The sequence below is a fragment of the Mastomys coucha genome, unplaced genomic scaffold (genome assembly GCF_008632895.1).
Source record: "Mastomys coucha isolate ucsf_1 unplaced genomic scaffold, UCSF_Mcou_1 pScaffold8, whole genome shotgun sequence".
NCBI classification, from domain to species: domain Eukaryota; kingdom Metazoa; phylum Chordata; class Mammalia; order Rodentia; family Muridae; genus Mastomys; species Mastomys coucha.
Genome location: NW_022196914.1, coordinates 30,699,899 through 30,705,870, shown reverse-complemented (window position 1 = coordinate 30,705,870; position 5,972 = coordinate 30,699,899). Strand labels below are relative to the sequence as shown.

At 43.7% G+C, this 5,972-nt stretch overlaps 1 pseudogene; it reads right to left on the bottom strand.

Annotated features, from left to right (window-relative positions):
• Positions 1 to 1,002: 1,002 nt before the first annotated feature.
• Positions 1,003 to 5,630, bottom strand: LOC116083888 (annotated as a pseudogene).
• Positions 5,631 to 5,972: the final 342 nt, after the last annotated feature.

Genomic DNA, 5,972 nt, shown 5'->3' with positions numbered 1-5,972 from the left:
TACTTGAACTATTTTCCAGAAACTATGAGTCCTTACACTTGTTAGTGTTCCCAACTCTCTTCTGAGGAATATCAACATCAGTTATTCCTATGCCCTTGTCACAAATTTGCTGTATCCTCACATAACCTTAATTCAAACCAAACAATGGAGGAGAATGGAAAGGAAGGGAAGGTGAGAGAAGAAAGGGAGAGATAACTAACTGCCAAGTCCGGCATGGAAGGGATGGCATGACACAGTTTCCTGCCCCTGGAGCAGAGCAGCAGGATATGGGACTCTATGAATGCTGGTGATTGCTCTGGGTATGCAGCTTGCTTGTATAATAATGCAGATATCTTCATGTTTCTCCTTCGGGGAATGCTCTCCCTGTTAAGGTGAATGACTCCATGATAATTAGAAAAAGCATTAGTCTGGAGGCGAGAATGTGCTCCTCAGCAAAATAGTAAATGCTGTGACCTTCAGGATAGCCCTTACTGCTGTGGGAAAGAACTCTCAAAACGTGAATTCAAGAATATATAATTTCTCAACTATGTAAAATATAAGAATGCAATATGAATTGTATGAGGGGCCTCTCAACCTAAGAGAACAGAGACAACTGCACTAATTAGCCTAGTTGCTCAGAAAGATATTAAGGAAAGAGATAAGGGGATTTATGGAATGGTAATCTCAGGATGGGTTCCCATGCAGCTAAACTTACTGTTTGTGCTTCCAGAGACAGGCAGATCTCTGAGTTCATTTGCTATGGTTTTGTGTGTGTGTGTGTGTGTGTGTGTGTGTGTGTGTGTGTGTGTGTACATGCGCACATGTGCAGCCGAACTTTACTGATGGCATTCAAGAGAGTAGGGAGGGCTTCCTAGGCTCCTCCTGTTATTATGGGGGTCTGGGTTGGAAATTGTGAGGGAGATGCTCAGTGTTGGGGACTGAGTTAGGACAGGAACTCCTCAGCAACTGAGGGACTCTCTCTTGCTCTCAGTATCCTTGCTGGGGTAGGTGGTCCAGGGTTTCTTACTCCTTGGAGGCCCTGTAGGCCATGAGGTCCACTACCTTGTTGCTGTAGCCAAATTCATTGTCATACTAGAAATGAGATTTACAAAGTTGTCATTGAGAGCAATGCCAACCCCAGCATCAAAAGTGGAAGAGTGGGAGTTGCTGTTGAAGTCACAGGAGACAACTTGGTCCTCAGTGTAGCCCACGATGCCTTTTAGGTGGGCCCTTGGATACATGCTTTACCACCTTCTTAACGTCATTATTCTTAGCAGGTTTCTCCAGGCAGCATGTCAGATCCATAACAGGTACACTGGGGGTAGGAACATGGAAGGCCATGCCAGTGAGCTACCAATTCAGCTCTGGGATGACCTCGCCTACAACCTTGACAGCACCAGTGGATATAGAGATGATATTCTGGGCAGCCCCACGGCCATCACATCACAGCTTTCCAGAGAGGCCATCCAGAGTCTTCTGAGTGGCAGTGATAGTATGGACTGTGCTCATGAGCCCTTCCACAATGCCAAAGTTGTCAGTTGCTTGGCCAGGTGGGCTAAGCAGTTGGTAGTACAGGATACATTGCTGACAATCTTGAGTGAGTTGTCATAATTTTCATGCTTCACACCTACCACAAACATGGGGGCATTGGCAGAAGGGGCAGAGATGATGACCCTTTTGGCCCCACCCTTCAAGTGGGCCCTGGCTTTCTCCATGGTGGAGAAGACACCAGTAGACTCCATGACATGATCAGCACCAGCCTCACCCCATTTGATGTTAGAGGGACCTCGAACCTGGAAGATGGTGGTGGGCTTCTTGTTGATGACAAGCTTCCCATTCTCAGCCTTGACTGTGTGGTTGAATTTTCCATGGGTGGAGTCATACTGGAACATGTAGACAATGTGGTTGAGGTCAATGAAGAGGTCATTAATGGCAACAATCTCTACTTTGCCAGTGCAGAGAAGAAGGCAGCCCTGGTAATCAGGTGCCCAACATGGCCAAATCCTTTCACACTGACGTTCACCTTTTTGTCTACGGGACGAGGCACAAATCCACAAGAAGATGCTGCTGTCTCTGGAACAGGGAGGAGCAGAGCCCCCATTTGTTATTTTTTGTAAATGTACTTGCTATCTCTATCTAAGAATCAACTGGCTAAGGTCATAAAATGCAGATTTGTGGGGTAATCAAAAGGGAACCTATTTAATTGATATGCAAATAAAAGACTGGGATTTGGTTTGCAAGAGCTGAGCTGTCTACACATAGCTGTCTGAAGAGCCAGCTTAAGCAGTACACAAGATGTCAGCTTGTCCCCATGATTGACTTCAAGTAGTTTTTTTTCCCACGGCTCACAAATACCCCTTCCTCAAGAACCCCTCTCCAAGCTGAAACTGGTCCTTTGTAACTGATATGACTTTTGAAAAAAAATCTATAAAGACCTATTACTGTAGACACTTCCTAAAATATGTACAGTTAAATTGAGCCACCATATAATGAAGGAAACAACATATCTTGTGCCACCAAGGGAAGGATAAGAAGGAAAATGGATAAGGCTTTGGACTTTCTAGACCTCTCTGTAAGTATCATCTGGTGTTAGGATTAAGTCAGTTTTATGAGGTTTTTCTCCACGCCCTTTGTTACTGCCCAAAGCTTGCTTTCACTGACCATACTGAGACTAGTCAATGTGATCAGCTCCAGATCTGTGATCAGTGGTAGACTCACAGAAGGGGATGTCATGGTCATGGTGTTCAGATTTCCACCATAAGGAAGCCTCAGTTTTCAGATTCCATTCTCTCTAAAGGGATTCCCTTCCCTTGGCAGAGGAAGTATACAGGTGAGAGATGGGGCATGTATTTCTTTACAAAGACAGAATTCAGTTGGGACAAACACCTCACAACATTTCATGGAGCAGCTGAGGTTGAATCTATTCCCGTAGAACACTGAGCAAGGCTAGGTTTCCTTTGAAAATGATGAGAACCCAGATGGCAGAAATAGTACTGGGTCAGACCAAAATGGAACTAGACATGGGGTCAGTTGGCTCAGGAGGGACGACCATGAGCTTCCTTCAGTTCCTCCATAATAAAGAGAGGTGTTGGCAGTAAGTGTGGAGTTTGATGAGTTTCAGAATACTGAGGGTCAACTGTAGGCTTATGATGGGGGGTCATCATCACAGTGAAGCCTCTCAAGGCATCTATGGAAGGACTTGGGTATGCTGCTGTTGCTATGTGCAGGTTTCCCCCTGGGGACAGCCTTGCTCCTGATTTCATTTTATCTCCCCTCCTACCTTCCACCTGCCAATCACTTGGTCTGAACCCAGAAGCTCTACCCTCTTTCCAGTGACAAGAATTGAATTTTTGTCCTAGCAAACTCTGGGCCCCAAGTACCCTTGTGTGTATTGGATGGCCTCTTTCTGCTTTCTTCTGGAACTTTGCTCCTGAACATACTCCTCTGAGCACTTACATAATCAAATGTTAAATTTCTCTAGGTCCATTTGCATCAGTATGTAAGAGTGCTGTGTTTGCTCTCATTTAAATATCCCTCCATGAGAGAACCACTCCCCAGCTGCTACCCCATTTCACAACTCCCTTTAAAGTCCCTTTTCTAAAAAGAAGGCCTATTTCTGTCTTCACATTCTCACCTCGCACTCTCTTTTGGGTACATATCAAGTACCACTTTGACCAGCAGTCTTGTTGGCATTAGCTTTATCAAGGCCACCAACAACTTGAATTCCCTAGGCCTCATGGTCCAATCTGATTCTCAGCAGCATTTGGGAGACCTTATTTCTCCCTCTCTGTGCTGGCTAGTTTTTGTCAACTGCACACAAATTAGAGTCAACTGAAAAGAGGAAACATCAACTGACAAATTGGCCTATGGTATGTCTGTGCGGCATTTTCTCGATTGATAATGTGGAAGAGCCTAGCCTGTGGGTGGTGCCACCCCTGGGCAAGTGGTCCTGGCTGCTATAAGAAAGCAAGCAGAGCAAACCATGAGGAGCCCCAGATAGACAATAAGCAGTATTCTCCCCTGGTCTCTGCTACATTTCCTGCCTCCAGGTTCCTGCCTTGAGTTATTTCTTGGTTTCCTTGTATGACTTTAACCTGCAAGACACATACACCCTTCCTTCTTCAAGTTTCTGTTCAACATTGTCTTTATCACAGCAACAGGGATACAAAGGAGAAAGTGTGTAAGCACCTGCTCCTTATGCTTCCCCTGGATTGTCTACACTTTTGGCCTTTCATTCTTAGTGTTTTCCAGTAGATTATCTAAGGGTCTACAAGGATTGAGAGTTGCTCAACCCAAACTTTTTACAATTTCACACAAATGCAGGGCAATCAGATCCATTCTGTCAGGAAGCTCTTTCAATGACTCCTTCCTACAGATGCTGCTGTCTCTTCCTGATGATGTGTTATCTGTCCTTTACCTGCTGATCTTCTCACACGAAAATAAACCTCCATATGTACAAGAAGTAGTGTCCAGTTTTTTCATCATTATATTCTCGTAGCTTAAAATAACGACTGGGCCACAAGAAGAGTTCAATAAATATGTGTTGAATAACAGAAAGAAGACTTAAATCAGTTACTAAAACTTGACCAAGTTGATTCCTCTTTAATTCTCAGTTCAGAGTCATACAACTAGAGTGGACAGAGCAGGCAAGTATTTCCTTTATAAATACTTCAGATTTACTTATTTATCTAGTTGCTGTTGTCCAGACATCATTTTACAAGTATAAATATAAAATAAGATAACTATAGACAATTTTGATGTGGACTCACAGTGCAGGTTTTAATATAATTAATGTATGCCTTAATTTCAATGATTCCTGCTTTGCAATGAGTTGTGCCTTCCTTCATTGCTCAAGGCCCTAGCCTGTGTGTCTGTGTTTGGAGGGAGGATCTTTTCAGAAGTCTCTGATGTTAAATGAGTTCATAAAGCTGGGACCCTGCGCAGATGGGTCTAGGGTTCTTTGAAGAACATGTGCTTGCTCATGAGGACTGAGTGATAAGGCAACCATCAGCAGGCCAGATCAAGTGCTCTCACCAGGGCCTCTCTGTGCTGGGTACCCCATCTCAGGCTTCCAGCCTGCACACTGTAACCATTTTAAAAATCACTTATCTGTGATATTTCCTTATGGCAGCTGGAGTAGGTAGTTAAAGTTACCCATGTCTCTGTCTTCTTGCTTAACTGGTTTCTTTGTTTCTCAAGATCAGTGAAAATCTTCCCATTGTGAATAGCAGAAATGCAACTCTGTCTCCATCAGCTTTGTTAATAACAGCTCTAAATGGTCTTCTAATAAGGTGCAGTATTAACACTGTTAATGCAGTACACATAAATCTTTACTCCTAATGGACTTCCAATAACTTCTAGTGATTTGTGTTGACTGTTTGACAGCTCCATACTGACTGTCCCTACCTCCCCCAAGGCATCCTCCAAGACCTAGAGGAGTCTTCAGAAGGCCCGCCTTTCCTCTATTGATCAGAATGAGTCTTACATTCAGTAACACGCCCTTTAATCAACACTTCCAAAACTAGGTGAGTGTTTTACAAAGCCGACTCTTTGTGAGTCTAGTTACAGCCATGCTTCTTACGGCTCTGTGTGAGTTGTTTCTTCATGACATCCATAACATCATTTGCTCTCTGTGTGAGTTGGTCCTTCATGATGACCTCCAGAATAGCATTCACTGAGGATGAGAGAAGGAGCTGACAGAATTTGCTAACTCCTTGGAATGTAGACCTGATCTTGTCTGTATGGTTGATGCTTGTGTCTGTTCTATGCCAAGGTATCCAGTTAATATAAAGCTGATACAGGGTACAAGTGCCACTTTACACATTAAATGTTATTCAGGCCCCAGATCTTTCCTTTTAAACAGACAGATCCGTAATAAAGAAATAAACATCTAAGACTTAAAAGGTTTGTTTTTCTGGTCCATGTCACAATCATTGTAGGCTAAGGGCTTCTGTAGATCACCTCTGGACAGGATGGTGTGTGGTAAGATACAA